We start from the raw sequence: 22,223 nt of genomic DNA on the forward strand, positions 1-22,223 counted from the left end.
TTTCCATTTGTATCTTGCATAGTAAAGGAAAGTAACTAGTGAGAACTAAGAATCCTATGTATTTTATGAGTCAGACAAGAAATTATTTTCATGGGGAATTGACAGAAACTCACTTTCCTGCTTTGTAATAATTACATTTCACTATTTTTAAAGAGGGGAAATTCTACCTCCTGTTTCTGTTTCCAAATAAGCCAGTAGATGAACTAACTGGTTTAAGACATTATCCTGTCCTCACTGAATGGAAATGACTTGCTATTGATTTATTGGCTTCAGCACCAAACAGAGAAGGATAAGAATATAATCAGGTTTGAGTTGTGTCCAGAGAGCTCCAGTTCCTCTCAGCAGTGGCTGTAGCAATCAAAAAAAATAACCCCACCTCATTTTAATAAAACATGAGTGCTTTCACAAGAAATGATTCCATTTATTTTCTTATCTCAGAACACAGGATATCTAGTTCTGTTTATCCTTAGTATGAACAAATCTTTGTGCATGCCTGAAAGACACTTTTTTTTCCCCAGTGAAAATATGTACTTGTGGTTAACAGAAGACAAATATCCAAGCAATGCTGCTATAGACATAAATGTTCTTTCTGGCTCTGAAAGACAGCTTTGTCCAAAACACACTTTATTTATTATTTATTCTTGGCTATTTTTGTTTCCTACCCTACTTAGGGCAAACCCTAGCTCTAGGTGATCACTTTGCAAGCAAAATAGTGTTAAATGGAACCACATGCTTTAATGATTTACATCATACATTATGTGGGCTCATGTTCACTGTCCTCAATAAATCACTATTTTGATTGTATTAAGAGATTGTCTTCAAAAACTATAAACATTAAGCTTGTTAGAGATTCATCAGCAAGAATGGATTATTGTTAGTAGCTTATGATAATATACTACTGGCCAAGTCAGTACAAAATTTGACTGGAAGATGGGAGTTGTCTGCCCTGTCAGAGGGCTGGAAACAATAACTTAATATAGGACTCTTGTTTTCATGCTCCTTCTGTTCTGTGTTAGCATTTTCATTTGAATTCATTCATGAAACAGCTATGCAACAGGTTTGAAGAAAACGGACATTGAGGTTGAAGGTTATCCCATCGTTTCTAATGCAGACAGTCATATATTCAGGGAAGTTGTGGATTTGGGGAGTGCCAGAGGGAAACACTAAATACTGAAGTCTGGGTTTCTCTGTACAAGGAACCTAGCCTAGCCGAAAGAGGGTAGTGAGGCATCTAACACCCAGTAAATGGAAGCCAAATCCCAAAAGCTAAGCAAAGTCCCTGTAGTACACATCATTACCTTTTGGTGCATATAACGAAGTGAGTCTTTCTTGTGTATCACTCCCATTTACATCATTGTTGCAACCAGGTTTCACCACACTGTAACATCTCTCTTGTCTTTAGTCTATGGCCCTTCTAGCCAAAAGGGACAGCAGTTGTTACCAACATATGTTTTACAATGAATGAAGTGATGAATATTGCACTGATTGGTTCTCTCTGCAAGTAGTTCAGTCAGCTGGTGTACATATCCCAGACATCACTCATCAAAAATGTATGCACTCCAATCTTCAAATAAAGTTATTTCCTAAAATCTGGGTTACTAATCTTAGAGGCTCTTTATGCAATCAATAGAGATTGATGCCAAGCTGACTCTATAATGATGCATCCCATCACCTCAAAAGAAAAAGAAGTTTAAAAGTACTTCAGTTATGGAATACAGCTTCTTGCTTAGTGCTTTCTGTATCTTTCCTTTGACTGCAGAGGGAGCCTACATGTCTGCCTCTGAACATCTAATGTTAAGTGAACGAAACCCACCCTGAAGTAGTACAGCTGAAGCCAACATAATTACATACAAAGTGTTTTCAGGATCAAGTCCAGAGGTTATTGAGGACTCTGTTATGAAAGGTGCTATTCATCTCAGCATTATAACATGGAAACAGAGTGACCACATGTTGGCATTTCTTGTTGAACAAAATTACCTGCAGAACCTAACAGAAAGATATTCAAACCAAACAAACAGATTTTTAACTAATTCTGTTTATTTCTTCTTTCATTATAAATAATTTATTAAGTTTGAGACTACCTTTAATTCAGATTACTCAGCAATATTTCTAGGTATGGCTATGTCTGGCTGCTATTCAGACCTAAAACTTAAAAAGAAAAAAAAGATAAACTAATAAGCTTATCATCATTGAAACCATGTGCATTTATATAAAATGCTTACATGTTCAGAGGCTCTATCAGCTGAGAAGACTGCAGCTTGAACTCACATTAGAAGAATTCAAGAGTCAGCATTTGATATTGTAGTTTGAGTAGATAACTTCTTTTTGAGCAAACTGCGCATACAAAGTGAAGTGTGGTGTATAAATGAGTTTGATTAGCTGGTTTTTCACGTGTTCTCTTTCAGCCTTTCTCCTTTCAGTAAAGAGGGTTTTTGTCATTGATGGCAATGAGAGCAGAAGCTGAGGCCATAAGGAGCAAGCTGCAGGAAGTGAATGCTTTTGAAAACAAGCTTGCATGTCATGTGTATTTATATATGGAAAGTGTCTATATCTACTTAGTCGATGCATAATTACAGGTGCTTGGAGTTCCCAAAGAAACTAAAGTAATAGAAAAGCAAAATAGTGCTTTAGATTCAAAAGAGTACATTTTTTATAAATCAGGTACTTTTCAAAAGCTTTCTTCTGCATAGAAAAAAAAAATCAGTGTCATTTTTCCATTATTAAATATTGGTTAGGTCAACAGCAGTAAATAAATGGAAATTAACTAATACTACCTCTCACTGATAGCAATAGATATACTTTCATAATTCATTATTATTTATTAACGATTGCAGTCTAATCTACTTAACAGTTACACATTAGTGTCAGTGAGATAAGAAGACTTAGTTTATGTAGAGGAAGACTTTATGGCCAAAACTACAATTTGATCACTTATCTCTGACCTGACTCAGGAATTTCAGTGGATGATTTCTGAGCTCAACCTTCAACCTTGAGCTGAGCTAGAACAGATACAGAAAGAAAAAAATCAAATCCTGGGCTAAGAAACTAGAAGGAAGAGAAATCCCTGAAGAAATTATTCCAACAGCTATTAACCACAATCATTATTAAGATGACTGATTTTTAAAGTAGTGTTATAGCAAGCCCCATCATAGTATGTTTCATCATCCTGATTTTTGGAAGGCAAAGACACAATAGCAAATTATTTTGGCATCATAAGGTCCCTGAATACATGAGACCCTGTAGACCATTTACTAGACGTTAATATATTGTCGGCAAAACCAAAATACAGAGCAGATCCAGATGTACGTTAGGGAGCTCTGGGTTATGTCTACGCAGTACTAAAAATATCTCAAAAGTTCTTACTTTACTAGAGAGTATTTACATCTATCCTATGTTTGGATGTCAAAAGGGATCAAAGAATCACCCTATGATTCTTATTAAGATTTTCATTAAGAAAGAGAAAGGAACATGATTAAAAATCTGATCTTCAATGCAGAATAATCAAACACGAGTAAAAAAGTGTGAGGGGAACAATTTAAGTGATCTTTCACCATAGCAGCATCTGCAAGGTCATAAAGAACTCAAATGTATATTCAAGCTGTAACTTATGTGACTGAAGGACAGAGACTGATCTATCTTTCTACATTCTTCTAAAATGTGTATAACAGTGAGGACCACCACCAGGATCACTCTGTATTAGAGTAACTCCTTCCTAAAAGAGAACAAAAAATAAAAGAAAGAAAAAAGATTCTCATTAAATAAGGCATGTAAGAAAAAACAACCCCAAAACCCCACCTAGGGAAAGCACACTTTTGTATCTTCACTTCCTGTTATTCACTTTGTGACTTCTTTTATTCTCATTCTCTGAGACACTCCTTGGTCATGCAGAAAGCTTGATGCAAGTACAAGCCAAAAGTAAAGCACTCATTATGATCCAGTCACCTGAGACCAGCAATTAGTCCAAGAAGGGAAACAGGCACCTCCAATGAATACATGATTGTGTTCTAGAGAAGTCAGATTCCTTCTTTGGGGAAGCCCCGCAAAGAGAAACAATGGTGACTAGCTCATTGGCAGAATTTTAATCTTCAGATATGCAAAATCAGGTGAGAGGACTCTCACCCAAAGCTAACTCATAGGTGATTTTTTTTCATATATACAGCCATTCTACTTATCCTTTTTACTTATCCTTTTTTACAGGGCAGTTTCTCATTTCTGAGTGAAATCAGGCATATCCTAGGAAAAGAATTAATTTTGCTGTGCATTTGTATAACATCTGATAAATACATCTAACTCCTTTTGAAATCTTTAGTTATGGAATCATTAGTTATGTTTTATACATGTGTAAGTGGGAGCAATTTGAACTGGCAACTGCTTTGGAAAAAGAGAAAATTTTCACCCGTATAGTTTGCTGGCACAAGAACGTTTAAAATCAGTGTGTGTCTTTATTGATTAATGGTGGGTTCCTTTCTTTCATTTTCACAAACCACAGAATAATTAATTTAGAGAAATATTAATTTGAGATGTACATTGTCATAACTCTAGAGATCACCAACCAATTATATTCATGCAAATTAATTGTTTAGTGCTAACTCAAGGGTTTTTTTTTGTTTGTTCTGTATACATTTCTCTAATTTATGAACACTGTCAGTCTGAGTTATCAAAATCATTCTTCTGACTGTAATCTGAATGAAATTCAAGGCTCCTGTTAACAATGGTAGAAGGCTCTGACCAAATAAAAATGGTAAAATTCCAGAGCATGGCTTTGAATACTACAATTCACAAATGACATTAAAGATACCCATTCCTCACCAAACTCTCCTAAATCATAGGCTCGTCTATTTATTGTCAGTGAACAAACCCAGTGTAGCAACATGCTTCAAAAATGTTGGGACACTTGACTGCAAAATGAGTGACCAGTCTGCATGAGGAACTTTCACAAGCCTATAGCTTCTGGAATAGGACTGAATCCTCAGATTTGTCCCAGTGTTATTTGTTTTTATTTTCTATGGGGTGAATTTTAATACGGTTTTCTTGGCCTGTAGAGCCTGTTTGGAACTTCAGAACTTTGATATTTTTATTCATCCCTTGCACATAGCATCATTCATCTGCCTGGTTTTATAAGATGTTGGCTGTCTGAAAGCACAAAAGCTGTTTCTTTTGGCAGCATTGTTCAGGAGCTAGGTTTCAAAAGAGAACCATAGCTAAGGGATATGCACTTTGTGTACACATAGTATTTTGCTTTTCCAAAACTCCAGCAAATTCATATTGCAGGTGCAAGCTGTCAAAACTTCTGGTTCTTTCAATTCAACCCAGAGACATAACCATATGCTTATTTTTATGAAACATCAGTTACAAGTTCTTATTGTAAATTACATAGCCTCTGTTCTTTAGATGGCCTTTTATTTGTGTTAATTGAATCTAGAATTAAACTATAAAGAAAAACAGACTTGGCAAAGATCTAGGTGGTTTTTGGAGTGATTTGAAGCAACTTACTCCAAGGTTTTGTGGTGCCTGTGGCAGAAATAGGTTCTGTGCTCAATGCTTTATGGAGTATCTTTGGATGTGGATATAGATGGACATTTTTCTAAAGCAGTTATCCTAGCATTCACTGAAAAAAACTCTAAGCCTGCTTTTGTGATGCCACACCACTGATGAGCCAAAATGCAAATCGTACATCAAACCAGCATTTTGGTATGTACAATATCTATTAGCTGCAGTCCTTTCATATGCAGCCATCAGAACCAACAGAAATAGCTTTTGCACATCAAGCATCAAGCTTGTTTCTGCAATAGAACAAAGAGAGGTTTGGCAAACTCCACTTTAAAACAACCATTAAAATAATTTCCAAAAGCAGAAACACACACAAAAACAACCAAGGAAGATCCCTCTTGTGATGGTTTGGGTATTACCCACCCTCCCACACTTGGGAAAAATCACCCAGACTAGACTTGGCCAGCTGGAAGTTAAGGAATGAAGCTATATTTACAGCTTAGCACAATTTACAAGCATATATATACACACAAATATATGCAGTTATATACAAGATACATGTAATACAGAAACACAGTACCCCTCCCAGAAATCAAAGTTGCCAGGTGGGGCTCCTGACCCAAGTCCCCTTCCCCTTTCCCTCCCTTCAGAAATGACCATATCAACCCACCTGTATCTCACATGATAAAATTGAAGATCTGAGGTGAAATGTCAAAAAGACAACAAGAAGGTTAGAGGAAAAAGGGGTTAGGTTGGATGAGAGTTAGGGCAGAGACAGCCACGCAGACCACCAGAAAGAAGGGACAGCCATAAGTGAGAGCCTTATCTGTATTTTGACTATTAGTGTTTCTCAGCAGAGGAATGAGTGATATAGGGTACGTGGTTTTTTTTTGTTTTTTTCTTTCTTCTCACAGCTAAGGATTTAATTTCTCTCAGTAAAATATTCCAATTAGCCTCCAACCAGCACAATCCACCCCTTTGTATCACTCAGTGTTCTGCTAATGTAAAACAATATTTACACTAATGAATATCACAAGTTCAGTTCACACTTTGTTCCAGCTATCTCAGATGCAGGTGATACAAAAGCTCAGAAAACAGCAGTTTGTCTCCTCACAGATGAGATGAGAACAGGGACTCCTAGGTGACATCAGGTTCATGCTCATGTACTGTAGATTCTCTCATAGATTGTGTCTTATTGGATACCATGGAATACTCAGAACAGAAAACTCCTAACAGTTTTGTTACACTCTCTGAATTTAAACTCTCTCAGCTAAGGTTAGATTTCTCTGTGGAATACACTGGATTTCACCATTCTCCTGCATTACCCAGTAGATGTGACCAGGACCTTCAGCAGAAACCACCCCTCAGACAGGTCTCCCCTCATCCAAAGGAGAAAATACCCAAACAGTTTTCCCTAACAGATTCTTTTTCTGTACAACAGGAACTCTATCACCATCTACTGTTTGGACCAAGTCTGATTGTACAGGTCCTGCTCTGTTTACTGAACCTCTACTATTTACCAACCAGGTAGCTTGTGCTAAATGTTTGTCCCAGTTTTTTCAGAGTTCCACCCCCCATGGCTTTTAGGGTAGTTTTCAGCAAATCATTGTAGCATTCAATCTTCCCTGAAGCTGGTGCATAGTAGGGTATGTGGCAAATCCACTCAGTACCATGCTCTTTGGCCCAGTTTTTTACAAGATTGTTCTTGAAATTAGTGCCATTGTCTGACTCGATTCTCTCTGGAGTTCCATGTCTCCACATGATCTGTCTCTCCAAGCCAAGAATGGTGTTACGTGCAGTAGCATGTGGAACTGGATAGGCTTCCAGCCATCTGGTGCTCACCTCTACCATCGTTAGCATATACTGCTTGCTAGAACAAGAATGAGGTAAAGTGATGTAGTCAATCTGCCAGGCTTCACCATACTTGTACTTTGACCATCTCTCACCATACCATAAGGGCTTGATTCGCTTAGCCTGCTTAATAGCAGCACAAATGTCACAGTCATGGATGACTCGGGTGATAGCGTCCATGGACAAGTCAATTGACCTATCATGTGCCCATCAGTAGGTTGCATCTCTGCCTCTCAAAAATCCAAAAACATTCCTTTAATCTTCCTCTGCAGTAAATCAAACAGGAGGGAACCAAGCTTTGCTATCAAACAATGGTTAAAGCAAAAAGCAATAACAGGATTATCTCTCTTGCTGGAGGTAATCACAAGAGCCAGATTTTTATCTTAATCCATAAGAAATTCTATGAAAACAGAACAGAGATTCAGTTTTTAACACCTTGTAGTTTTTCAGGCAAGGACACGTTTTCTTAATTGTATATCTTAGTTGTTACTTCATACTGCTGGCTGTAATGGGTGAAGTGACAATACTGAAGGTGAGGAAGCATGGAAGAACATACTGTTATAAAAATGAGGCGAACTTGGGATGCACTAACAACTAAACTACATCTAGAGGGACTGAATGAAAGACACAGTTGTGGGAAGGAACATGTGTACCGCACTACTGGACAGAGATGAAGGTAAGAATTTCTGCCTTACAATCACTGCACTGTGAGCCACACTCAAGGTTGCTGCAGAAATTTACTTTGCATCAAGACACCTTTGTAGCACTCTTTCACCATAGATACAACTGAAGTAGAGGGATAGGAACTCAAAACCCTTTTTTTAAACAAGGAACGTCATAACCCCAGTGCATCACTGATATTCCTGCCCATTCTGAAAGGGAACATGGAAGATTAGAGGTCTGGAAAGTAATTAAAACATGACAGCAACCTCCAGGTAAAATACACAGGATTAGCTAAGTTTTAGTACTCCCTTGAAAACAACTGAGGTGAAGACTTGTGGTGGGCTGAACCTGAGATCCTGTGAGCCACAGGAGGGATTCTTCAACCGCTAATCTCAGCTTTTGGGGAATGATTCTAAACATCTTGGGTAGTCACATGAAACAGCAGATGATTATTCTCTCAAGGTCAGCCACTTAATTACATGCAGAAAATCTGCTCAGTTATAGCCAACTAAACCCATTGACCTCAACTTTTTAGTCTCACAGTATTTCTTTAAAGTGTAGCATCCTGTCCGTTAGTACTCAGGAATTAAAATATGATAGAACTTACAACTGTCATACTACATATGTTCTCCAAACAGCAGATAATCTTCTGGCAGACTCAAATTTGTGAAGGAAACTGTAGTACAAAATCTTCACATATTTTTCTTAACTGATACCCTACAATGGCACTAACATTTTTCATTCATGGTCTGATATGTGTTTTGAAAGATGATGTGTGAAAGTAGACTTAAGGTTCAGTTATACCATTTTTCAGTGAAAGCACCATTCACAAATGCCATATATTTTTCTAGGCAGAACTTCCCTTAGATTATTTTGCTTGTGTCTTTTTAGAGGAGTTCTTTCACCTTCCTCTGAAATGTAAAAGAAGTAGCATCTGCTGGAGCCAGGATGAGGGAAAGATTTGTTACAGCTTCAAAGAGGTGCCCAGTTTGGGAAGGACATTGAGATGCTTGAGCGTGTCCAGAGAAGGGCGACGAGGCTGGTGAGAGACCTTGAGCACAAGCCCTACGAGGAGAGGCTGAGGGAGCTGGGATTGGTTAGCCTGGAGAAGAGGAGGCTCAGGGGTGACCTTATTGCTGTCTACAACTACCTGAGGGGAGGTTATAGCCAGGAGGAGGTTGCTCTCTTCTCTCAGGTGGCCAGCGCCAGAACGAGAGGACACAGCCTCAGGCTGTGCCAGGGGAGATTTAGGCTGGAGGTGAGGAGAAAGTTCTTCACTGAGAGAGTCATTGGACACTGGAATGGGCTGCCCGGGGAGGTGGTGGAGTCGCCGTCCCTGGAGCTGTTCAAGGCAGGATTGGACGTGGCGCTTGGTGCCATGGTGTAGCCTTGAGCTCTGTGGTAAAGGGTTGGACTTGATGATCTATGAGGTCTCTTCCAACCTTGATGATACTGTGATACTGTAATGTTAAAGGAAAGAATTTAATTTCCTAGTCTTCATCATAAGACTTATAGTCAGGTTACTGAGGTTTATTTCCCTCCCACAGACTCTGGATCATTATCTGCAGGCCTTTAGCAACATAGTCCATTTCCTGTGCCTAACTTCCACTTTTAATTGATTTCAAAAGAGAAAGATACATGAAACAAAAGCAGGACATTTCTGATGGTGAATAAGCAAGCAACATGAACTTTATACAGGTGAGTCAAAAGGCCCTCTTTCAAAAGGGTAATTTTGTCATGAAGTAAATTAGTCTATATGTTATTGACCATGAGCAAAGAGAAGCTAGAACTGACCCTTCTAAAATTATCCACACAGTTACAGAAAGATAGCAACAGACCTTCAGTTCACTTAAATAACCCTCAATAATCCCTGCTATGCTACAACCTTCTGTTGATTTCTTGGCATGTCTTACAGCACTTTGGAACATATAATTCAGTTTCTTGGTGTTAAACAGGAAGGTGCTATTATTTCTATCATAAAGAACTAGAAGATGTTTATAGCCTACATCAAGGACAGACAGTGCCAGAGGGTTTACAAAAAGATGTAAACTCCCTCTGGGGCAGCCTTTGTGCTCTAGAGGACTTCTTTGTTCAAAGTACATCATGAAAATAATTTCCCAGCAATTTCTCATTTCACCAGTTCATGCCCTAAAATCTTAGCCCACATGTGAGGCCAGTGCTATTCCTAGTAATAGCTAGTCATTATTCAGGATCATCTCTACAAGAAAACATGCATCTTAAGGGCAATATATTAAAATGGTTACCATAAAAACACCCCAAGCAATCAAACACACACAAAAAATACATTGGCAGGAAAAAGTGACTTTTTCCTACTTAAGGGTGAAGAATCTTGCAATTTAACACGGAGAAACTCAGCCTAAGGAAGCCTACCCAGCACCTGTGAGCAATGTCAGAGCAATCATGAGTCTTAGCCCTACCTAGCCGGGGGGCCCACCAGGCCCCCCGGCCTTTGAATCCCCTCCACCATTCACCCAGTGATGCACCACAGAGGACTCACCGGTGATGATCCAAGGAGGATCCTTCTGCCCAATAGGGCAAGCTTGGGGCTTGCCTTCCCTGGGGCCACTTATAAAGGGGAGTGGGTGGGGGGGCTAAGTGGTGACACCTGGGGTGGGAGGAGACTCCAACAAGACCCAGGTTGAAAAGGGGAGTGGGTAAAGAGGGCAAAGTGGTGACACCTGGGGTAGGAGGAGACTCCAATAGAATCCAGATTGAAAAGGGGAGTAGGCAGGGAGGGTAAAGTAGTGCCACCTGGGGTGGGAGGAGACTCCAACAGAACCCAGGTGTTATGAGTTTGGGGGAAAAAAAGGGAGAAATGCATTGTGCAGGAGAGAAAGAGGTGGATATGGTGGAGAAGGGAGGGAAATGGAGAGGAGAGGAAAAGGATGGAGATGAGAACAGGAAGATGGAATGGTCTATTTGCAGTCATCTTGGATGTTAAATTGCACAGCAAGTGATCTGTGAATCTGGGCAGTCCTGCTTTCCTTGTATTTCTTTGCCTTTCTCACATTTGTCAGCTCGGCTTATTTTTTTTTACAGACTGGATAAATATTTTTGCTTGATGTTTTTGGAGATCAAGTTGAAGTATGTAACAAAATTATATACAAATCATTACTGAATAAAAGTCAGCAGTAAGGTTTTGTAACATTTCATCATGAACAGCAGTTTGCAAGTTATGCAGAGATGTCTACCAGGAAGCCAGAAACATGCTCTGATTTCAGCTTGGAGAAGAGAAGACTCCACAGAGACCTAATAGTAACCTTCCAGTACCTAAAGGTGGCCAACAAGAAGGCTGAAGAGGGACTGTTTACAAAGGCCTGAAGTGGCAGGATGAAGGGCAGTGGTTTTAAACTAGAGAAGAGATTTAGGTTGGATGTTAGGAGAAAGATCTTTACCGTGGCGGTAGCGGAGCACTGGAACAGGTTGCCCAAGGAGATAGTTGAGGCCCCATCATTGGAGATAGTCAAGGTCAGGCTCATCAGGGCTCTGGGCAAACTGAATTAGTGCAAGATGTCCTTGCTGACTGCAGGGGAGTTGGACTAGATGGCCTTTGGAGGTCCCTTCCAATTCAAATTGTTCTATGATTCTATGTTTTTTTGCATTACTGGAGTCAGAAAGAGAGATTTTGCTTAGGTGCTTTAAATTCTTAGATTTGATGAATATGGGTTGGTTTTTTTTTTGTTTTAAAATACAGAAGGGAAATAGTGTACTTGTTCTTTTTTTTTTTTTTATCAAACCTTTCTGTCAACATAGACTTCTGGAAGACTTTTGTACTTTGAGTCTCCTAGGTAGCTCTGATGATTTCTCTATTTCTGTGTTTCATTATGTTACATTGCCCCTTTCATGACCCTTAAGTGATGGTTTATTCTGTATCTGCTGTTTAGAACTAAAATACCCTAAAACAAATATCTAAGATGTCATAGTGAAGAATGAATCATGAGTCACTGAATTTAACAATAACTGTAGCAATTTTGGTTGCAGAAGTATTTTTTACTAGAGATGTAAGATTTCTTTTCATTATGAGTAGGGCATTTTTTTCTGTCTCTGTGTGTTACACACTAAATTTGCAGCTCAGCTGAATAGCAGATCCTTGGCTAATCTAACATATCGCAGCAGCATTGACCTCAGTGAAGCTGTGCTGAAACTTTGCAACGGACTTAAAGTATGAACTCTGCTGTGTATTGCACAATATCCTAGCACTGATGCCAAGTAATACACTGTGTTTTCTCCAAGAAACCAAGTGGTGAAATGATTTATTTTAAAAATCTATTAAAATCTATAAATTATTCATTTTCCATTGCAAGATTAGGTTAGACCTAAAGTACATTTAACATGTTAGTTTTGTATTTTACTGCCATAACTTAAGAGAGACAATTTTCAATACAGAATGGTTATTGAGTGTTAGCTATAGGCAGACCCTGCTTGGCATGTGAAATGAAAGCCATGAAATACTTTGGATGTGTCAATATTTTGCATCCCTCAATGTGGGGGTTACTTTGGGATTTTTTTTCTCAGAACAAATCAAAACATGAATTTCAGCAGCACTTTGGTTAACTTTAACTTCCTTGAGATTATCTTAGCCTTTTGTTCTTCATATTCATGAATGAACTGATATTTGAGCTATCTTCAGACCACTGGAATACTAAAGTGTACCAGTAACAAGAAGAAAACTCTATGTAACACACACCATTTTTCTTATGTAAATGCTTGGTGGCACTTGATCTGCTGTTATGACTCATAATAACATGGCATGTTTGTGCTAGTTTGAAGCTAGCTAGAATGTTTGGGTGAGAAGAACTAGATTACAGGCTGTGAAAAGAAAACAATGGTGATGTCTACTTCACTCATAGGCTTGCTGAGATGTATAAGAACAAGAACATAAATATAGATAACAGAGTGGCTGTCTGGGCTTTGGGCTGAACTTCTCTCTCTCTAACCTAACCTGCCATCTGTGTTAGTAATCCATCTGCTTCCTAACTCCCCTGGCCAACCTTCAAAACCACCTTAAACATAAGGCAAGATCTAGGTTAAGGTAGAGGAGTGGGAGTGGAAAGAAGGTAGAAGAGTGGTTGTGAGCCACTCCTGGGGACTCGGGGGTGGTGTTTCTGTATTACCTTTTAGCTTACATATTTCTATTTATAACTGTATATATTGTAAATGTCTGCTTGTATAATGTGCTAAGCTGTAAATACAAGCTTCATTCAATTTCCAGAGCTGCTGAGTCTAGTCTGGGTGATTTTCCAAAGTGATGGGGTAGGGGAGGGTGTAACACCCAAACCATCACAATATTTCAAATTAAAACCAGAGAAAGAAAATTACATTAAGGGTCTCATTTTATTTTGACTATGGGAACCCCCTCTCCTCCAAAAAATAAAAACCAAAACCAAACAAAACAACAACAAAATAATAATAATTTAAAAAAAAAAAAAACACCAAGAAATTAAAACTGTTGGAATCTGAAAAAAAAAAAATTTAAATGAGATTTTCACTGTCTGAACCCACTGTTTAGTTCCAGTCATGGGTAGCAGGGGTAGGTTGCAATTTGTGGACTCATTAACCAGGAAAGGGAAAGACATCCACACACATTGTTCATGATATTGTTACCACAATCAGGTGTTATCAGCTGCCACTCTGCTACCTCACTGACCTACTTGGCTAAAGGAACTGCACCAAGCACTATTCATAAATGTATTTTTTTTTTCAGTCAACTGTCAGTCTCCATTACTTAAAGGGTAAAAGAAACTCTACATATATTTACCCTGCTGTGCACTACCAAAATACAGAAATTCAAATAAAGTAGAGACTTGCTGAGAAGTCCTGCAAACTTCTGTCCTTTATTCCAAATAAAACAATGTGTAAAATTATATAAAACAAATTAAATTATATATGGATGGCTTGCCATTTTTCAGCCAGTGGGACACCTTTTTACAACAAAGAATGCAGTTTAAAAGGTTTCTTGAATATCTCAACCTATACATTTTGAAGTATTCTAAATAGACTTTCCCAGTACCTACCTAATTTTGTCTTACCCTTTAAGTGACCTGATCACAGTCACTTACATAGCCAAATAATTCCCTGACTTGTTCATTAAGATTATTATTATTGAAAGCCTTAACAATTCATTATGTGTGAGCACAAGGAGAACAGGAGAAGTTTTTGGCTCACTGCTAATAGGAGGTAAGTGTATTTTTTGCCTCAAAAGGGACAAAAATAAAGGCTCTATATTTTTATCATTATAAGCATAACTATATATCTACCTGTATACAGGTATAGTTATGAAGGCAACTGTGTACTAAGTGCATTAAAAAGCATTGCTGGAACTAAATGGAACTTTGCAAGGCCTTTTGAATACTTTTTGCAGGTTTTTTTTCATTTTTATTGTTACTTTTTACTTGATTACATATGTGCTAGTTACAAGATTCCATGAAATGACATGCCAAAGCTAACATGCACCATAAAAAGTCATAGCAGTTTACTGAGGACATTGTTTAACATAGCAATACATTAAAAGCTCATTTCTTTAGATCAAAGCATCTCCTGTGGGGAACAGTGTAGCTTGTTGTGTTTAAATACATTACTGTTGCTAAAACTGCCTTTTTGAGATGAAAATGTGCTGACAGCATTTTCATAACCATTTCTAGACATGATGAACAGCTGTCATATTGAAGGCATCTATCTTCTGCCAAGCTGGAGCACGAAATGCCCTCTACACTGTTTTGCTAGGTAATTTCTTGGATTGGTTTTGTTTGTTGTGTTTGTTAAATTAGCAAGTAAGGTTTGGGATGTGCTTGACTTCTCTGGAGCCTTCAATATATCTCAAATCTTTTATCATCAGGTATGCTCTTGGTAACAGCAGAGGCTGTTACCTCTGGATGAGTGTATTTGAAAATAGAAGGGAGAGGGACCAAATTCACATCTGCATACGACAGTTTGTTGACAGCTCAGGCTCACCAAGCACCATGTTCAGTTCATTAAATTTCAGTATTAAGATTCCTTGTGCAGTCTGCAGTCTCCCTGCTCCTTGCTAAGTAATAGCCAGCTCCCTGCTGAGCACCCAGTTGCACAGCTGGTGGGCACAGCACAACCAGGCCACCTTGCTAGCCTCACTACCCCAGTCCTCAAAAAGAGGCAGCTTATGTCTCAGAAAGAACACGAAGTAACAGGTTAGGGATTGGAGCATTTCTGTGAGGAAAGGGAAGGGGAAGGGTTTGGGAGGTGTTTGAGGATAGAAGGAATAGAGGACTGTCGAGTAAAGGAAGGGAAGTGGCTGCTAGTTCTGTGCCTTCTAATTTCAATGAGTACTTCCATGATTTCAAAAAATTGACATATTTTTAGGAAAAAAAAACCTTTAATTTAGACAGATAAGAGATTTTCTCTAAGAAAAGTTTTAAATGTGGATCTTCACATGATTTAATTACCTTTATTATTAATTCTAGCAGAAACACCACTGTAGAGAAAACTACATTCCATTTGCCATGCAAATGAATAGTCAACTATTTAATATCAAATGAGTTTTAGTCTCATGCAGAGGAATATATTAAGTGCATGGGAAGGTATGGACATTGTATTTGTTGGTCAGTTTTGGAATTAGACATGCTGTATAGTAGCTCTGTTGGGTCAGGTCATGCAGGTGGGCTAGGCGAGACAAGAGGATGAAGTCGTGTGGGAGGATGAAGACATGGGTTTAGCACCTTTGCTCCTGGATATCCTCAAAATAGACATTTCCTGCCACAGAAATGCAAATGTTCTGAGCTGCTCCTAAACTGACCTGCAGCTCTGCATTGCAGAAGACCCTGCAGTGTTTCAAAACAAAGACCTCTTGAAAGTTCATCGTAGATGACAGCCAGCCTGTGCCTCAGTTATCTTTCCCCAGTAAACAAGATTTGGGAGATGTCTGGGGTGTTCTTAAACCCCACTTTCATGTAGAGTTAGGACAGGCTAGGATTTACACGTAGATCAGGAACTTTCTTCTGCTCTGGAGTTTCTCAGTTGGGATGTCACCCAGGAAATTATATGGAATAATAACAAAGGATTCCATGAGGGAGACTAATATCCACTACTCCTTTTTTTCCCTTGTTGAGAATAAAGATCTGCCCTGCAGGGCATTTCAGAGCAGAAGCTGCTTGAGTAAGCCTGTAGGAGCTACTTTCCATCCTTTAGAAAAGAAAGAGCCTCATGCTGCTAAAGCTCTGGGACTAACCCCTTAATCTGTTAAATGAGGCATTTAAGGTACCTACAGGGTGAGGCGGGAATGTTCTGAATGTTAGTGGCACCTAAATGATAGCTTGGAATCCTTAATTTTGCAGCATTCAGATGCTCAAAGTGCCTTCTAAGATCACCTGTCATGTCTTTGTAGCTGTGAATGCTAACCTCAGACTCCTTTTCTTCTAAGTAGTACAGGGATTTTCCTGACACACAGTTTAGCAGTCTGAGTACGTGCTTCCTTATAACCATTTGATAATAAAATTACCTGCTAGTAGAATTTTGGTACAAAGTTTTGAAGATTTAATGTTTCATATCTGTAGTTAAAACTGAGGCTTAGGGAAAAAAAAAAAAAATAGAGGGGAAATGTTTAACATCTGACGTTAAGACACATTTACCCCAAAGAAAATTTTCTATGCAGTTGGATAAGATCAAAACTAGGACAGCTGTCCTCAAGCTTAAGAAGGCAATAATGTTTGTATAAGAATGTGTTCTCTTTTTAGCAAGAGATCACTCTGAAGCTTTACAAATGTGCTTTACCTCAGAAATGTTACATGTGGTTACTACATAGCTCCACTCTCTCAAGACACTTTCTTTTGTTCCTGCTTTCTAAGCCAAATGCACTGTTATAGCATTGAGATTAAAACATTAGATGAAATGGTTCATATTGAAGCACTGAGCCTATAAGCAGTTATAGTCAAGTGGTCAGAGCATGCCATTTGCTCCAGAAATGTCAAAATTGGACTTTTGAGAACGTATACTCCCTTCAACTCTAAACATACTAGCAAAGTTAGGAAGGGCAGGAGGAAATTTCTCTAAATGGCCTGCTTCCTCCGCTGGCATTAGTGCAAAGTGGCCATCTGCCATGTTCCCAAGGACATGTCTGACCTACCAAAGAGCCCACATTCAGGAGAGATCTGGTTTGCTGAATTTGTATGTTGTGTTAAACTACCACATAAAATATTAGGAAGTCAGAATTTCAAGTCTACCTCCGACTTTTTTCCTGCACAAGCTTCACCCTTCATACCTTATACTAACAAGAAGACCTCTTATGCATACACTGAACATTATGACTAATTAAAAAAAAAAAAAAAAAATATATATATATATAAAATTATTTCCAGAACATCATAAGAACAGTTCTGGAACAGAGGCCCAGTAGCTGGTAACTAACAGTATCCAACAGTGGATAGTCACAGAAAAATAGGTAAGCAAGTGGTACTTTTATGTGAGAATTCCCTTGAAGAACTCATGTGAAAGAAAACCTCCCATGATCCATTCCTGACAGACATCCCAGACAGTGGCTGGGGAATTGAACTAGGTGATCTTTAAGGGTCCCATCCAATCCAAAACACTATATGATTCTATTATCCTGAAGTCCCTGTTTCCTCCAGTAAAGAGGCAGTGACTCCATGAAGTGTTAATTTGCACTTATTCCTGTGGAGTTTGACAACAATCATTAGAATAAACTTTTCATGTTTTAAACCTACCTGACTTATAAATGCCTCCTTTTATGTTCTAATCATTCAAATAACTTAGTCCAGTAAGTTGCAGGTTTACATAGGAATTTTAAGAGTTTTAGCCATAGCAGAGTGTATATTTCAGAAGTTCCACAGAAAAGCTATTTTGATTTCTCTCTAGCACTGAATATGCAGAAGTATAAAGGATTTAGCCTAGAAGTATAGAAATGTGGGAGAAATAACCATTATTCTCCATTACAGACTATGTTTTCCCTTCACTATGTGTTCTTGTAAACCACTTTGTATATATGGCTTTTGCATGCACATGTCTATTAAACTGTCATAAACCAGATTTGCTTATGGAGTATTTTTAATCTATGTTTACATATAAATCTTGTCAGCTTCTGACGTTGCACAACCTTAGCCTCAGGACTAATGGAATTAGCTCTAATTATGTCGAAACAAGTCCCTGTTAATCTTGTCAAGAACTAATTGAGATCTTTGTTATGTAAAAATGTCTCCTTCTATCAGATAAAGCGAGAATGCAGATAAAGCTGTTGAATTCAGAAGTCTTGCTCCAGCATGGGAACTGCTGCGCACGGATGGCACCAGGTGCAAAGCAGACTCTTACACCAAGTAAACACCATCCATTGCTGCTGCTGCATTTCCAAAAGCAATGCCTTCAGTCCAACAACAACCCAGGTTGTTCTAACCCTGTAAAAGCTGGATGACTTGCTGTTACCAGCTAGCCTGAGCTGCTTCAGTCTAGGACCCCTTCTGCAGCTTTCATTTAAATGTCATAGGTGAAGAAACACTAAACATGCATTTTCTTCTCCAGATTCTGACCTCATAAAATGCCAAAATCTTTTTAGTTAATTACCTAAGTCAGATGAGAATGACTACTGTAGGGTGAAAAACATAATGGGAATGGCTATACATGTCCAAAGCCCACCACCTTTACAAACAACATACTTTGCTACTCAAGGATAGAAGGACCTTTTTAGGATAGGAGCATAGCTCACTCAAAACATGTGAAATCTATAAATAACATATTGTCTCTCACTATCAGAGCTGGAATTGAAGTGCATGTTTTCACTCATTCAGCCCAGTGCGTTTATTTGATGTACTTAAAATGCTCTAAGAGTTTATATGTCCCAGTGCAGCACTGTGTTGGCACGTTTGAATTTTCAGATGCTGCAAAAAGTATTAAAAAAAAATAGTATAGAATTCTCAATTTCTAACATATTCTTTTCAACAGGTTGCCATCCTGAAAACAAGCTATAACTGCTTGGGTTTTGTTTGGGCTTTTTGGGGGGTTTTGTTTGTTTGTTTGTTTTTATTTCATTTTGCTTCCTTCTAACTTGCGAATCTTTCTCATTTGTACTGATAAGTTTCACAGTTATTAGTGTTATAAAGTTAAATATAGCCTCTATTTCAGGATAAATATTGTTGCCTTTTTTTTGTTTTTAATTTATTTTATTTTGTTGTGTTTTTTTTTAATACTCCAGACTCCATCAAGTTAGATAAATATAAGAACTTAGTGGTATCTGAGATACCTTGGTGTACGCTTACATGTGTAACTACAGTGGCAGACGTAGTGCATAGTTTCACAAGTAGGCATCTACACAAACACACACACACACATATATATATATATATATCACACAGTATCACAGTATCATCAGGGTTGGAAGAGACCTCACAGATCATCAAGTCCAACCCTTTACCACAGAGCTCAAGGCTAGACCATGGCACCAAGTGCCACGTCCAACCTTGCCTTGAACAGCCCCAGGGACGGCGACTCCACCACCTCCCCGGGCAGCCCATTCCAGTGTCCAATGACTCTCTCAGTGAAGAACTTTCTCCTCACCTCAAGCCTAAATCTCCCCTGGCGCAGCCTGAGGCTGTGTCCTCTTGTTCTGGTGCTGGCCACCCGAGAGAAGAGAGCAACCTCCTCCTGGCCACAACCACCCCTCAGGTAGTTGTAGACAGCAATAAGGTCACCCCTGAGCCACCTCTTCTCCAGGCTAAACAATCCCAGCTCCCTCAGCCTCTCCTCATAGGGCTTTTGCTCAAGGTCTCTCACCAGCCTTGTCGCCCTTCTCTGGACACGCTCAAGCATCTCAACGTCCCTTTTAAACTGGGGGGCCCAGAACTGAACACAGGACTCAAGGTGTGGTCTAACCAGTGAAACTTGAGTTTAAACTGTGAGCTGAATCTCATGCTGAGAGATTTGCTTTGCCTAGTGTGGTGGAGGGTCACATACAGACCCCAAATGGCCGTGTTTACAAATCTATTCATGCCTGGACATGTTGTCTCCCCAAAACGTGTTACCTTGCCCAAACTTGGGGAAAACAAATTAAGGGGGACAAAGGAGCACAATAAGACTGGTGCCTTCGAGTCTGGCCTGCCTGCTTGCAAGGTTGAAATAAACACATTGTGTAAGTTCACGCACCTAGGGAGGGGATCCACCTGAGCCATCTCCATATTTGGGGGTACCAGACCCATGGATTTCACCTTATTTGGTATGTTTTGGCCTGCTGCCAGACCCTTATTGGACAGAATTGTGGCCAAGGACCATCAATCTCGGGCTCAAACTTCATAAAAGGGACAATTCAGTGTTCTTGCCACCTCACCTCTCCCCTCCTCCACCCGCCGCTCCTAGCCGCTTTGCCGCTTTTGGGACCACTGCCGCTGCGTGATTCTGACCCACGGCACTTCGCATCGGCCCAGGGAAAATTCGACTAAGGTGCTCCTGGCCAGTTGCCACCCCAGCCTGCCCTTCCCAGCTTGACCATGCCCATGGAGCCCTCAGACAGCATGCCCCAATAATCCCCGAACTGAACTATTCAAACCCACGAGGGTCAACAATGTGGCTTTGCTATGCCTATTTTGGGATCACCGAGACTGACTCCAGCCAGTGAGCAACTGAGCAATCTCAATTTAAACCAGCATAGACTCTCAGTAATTTTACCAGTGGCACTTTCATGCCGCAGACTCTCTATCCAAACCTCTCCATAACCTCTGCTAAATTCCTGATTTTTTGCTGTAAATGGACATTCTGTAATAGAATTTCACAACCGCATACAAAGAACTTGTGTGGGGTAACTGTAGGTAAGTTTGGGGAAAAGGGGGGAATTCCTTGTGTATATAATATTAAATTATTTAAACCCTTTTAAATTCGGCCTCATATTTCTTCCCCTCAAAACCCAGACAAACCCTCTTCACAACACCTAGGTTTCATCCAAAGTTTTCCTATTTGGAAATACAGCTTCCTGTGATGGAAATTCTAACTATCCCAACTCCTTAAGTATAGAACATTAAGTAATTGTACTAAATAATGATCCTAAAAGTTTAGATATATGTAGAATTGTAAAATGGCTGGAAGGGACCTCCTGAAGTCGCCTAGTCTAACACCCCTGCAGTGAACAGGGACATCCTCCATTAGATCAGGTTGCTCAGCGCCTTGTCAAGCCTGACTTTGAACATGTCCCTGGGGGTCTTCAAGAAAAGACTGGATGAGGCACTTAGTGCCATGGTCTAGTTGATTGGACAGGGCTGGGTGATAGATTGTCCTGGATGATCTTGGAGGTCTCTTCCAACCTGGTTGATTCTATGATTCTATGATTCTGTGTCTAAGGATGGAGCCTCAACTACATCCCTGAGCAACCTGTTCCAGTGTTCCACCACTATCATGGTAAAGAACTTGTTTTTAACATTCAGTCTGAATCACTTCTTCCCTGGTTTCAAACCATTGTCCCTAGTCCTATCACTTTGGAAACAGCCTCTCTGCAGCTTTCTTGCAGGCCTCTTTCAGGTATTTGAGGCCATTCTTTGTTTATCACAGAAAATTGCCACTGAACTTTTTGCTACATGAGAGTTTTGTTTACACTGAAAGGAACTATGACATTCTCAGCAGCTGGGGTTGTTTAGCCTGGAGAAAAGGATGCTCAGAGGGGACCTCATTGCTGTTCACAATTAACTGAAGGGAGGCTGTAGCCAGGTGGGAGTTGGTCTCTTCTCCCAGGCAAGCAGCAATAGAACAAGGGGACACAGTCTCAAGGTGTGCCAGGGGAGGTATAGGCTGGATGTTAGGAGGAAGTTCTTCCCATAGAGAGTGATTTGCCATTGGAATGGGCTGCCCAGGGAGGCGGTGGAGGCACCATCCCTGGAGATGTTCAAGAAAAGACTGGATGAGGCACTTAGTGCCATGGTCTAGTTGATTGGATAGGGCTAAGTGCTAGGTTGGACTGGATGATCTTGGAGGTTTCTTCCAACCTGGTTGGTTCTATGATTCTAACCTGTAATGGGAAATAAAATGCACCGGCTGCAGATAAGTAATGAAATTGTCTAGAATGCCAATCTTAAAGATTTTGTAACCATTCTCATGGCAAACTGGTGTCTTTTCAAGTTCCCTAGTGCTTTCTTGATAAGAAACACTTCTGTTTGCAAAGTGTCCTGAGTAACAGGCTAACAAACAGATTGCAAAATGTGTGAAAAGAAACTGATCCTATTAACTGATACATACTGAACATT

This window comes from Pogoniulus pusillus, chromosome 4, assembly GCF_015220805.1.
Source record: "Pogoniulus pusillus isolate bPogPus1 chromosome 4, bPogPus1.pri, whole genome shotgun sequence".
NCBI lineage: Eukaryota > Metazoa > Chordata > Aves > Piciformes > Lybiidae > Pogoniulus > Pogoniulus pusillus.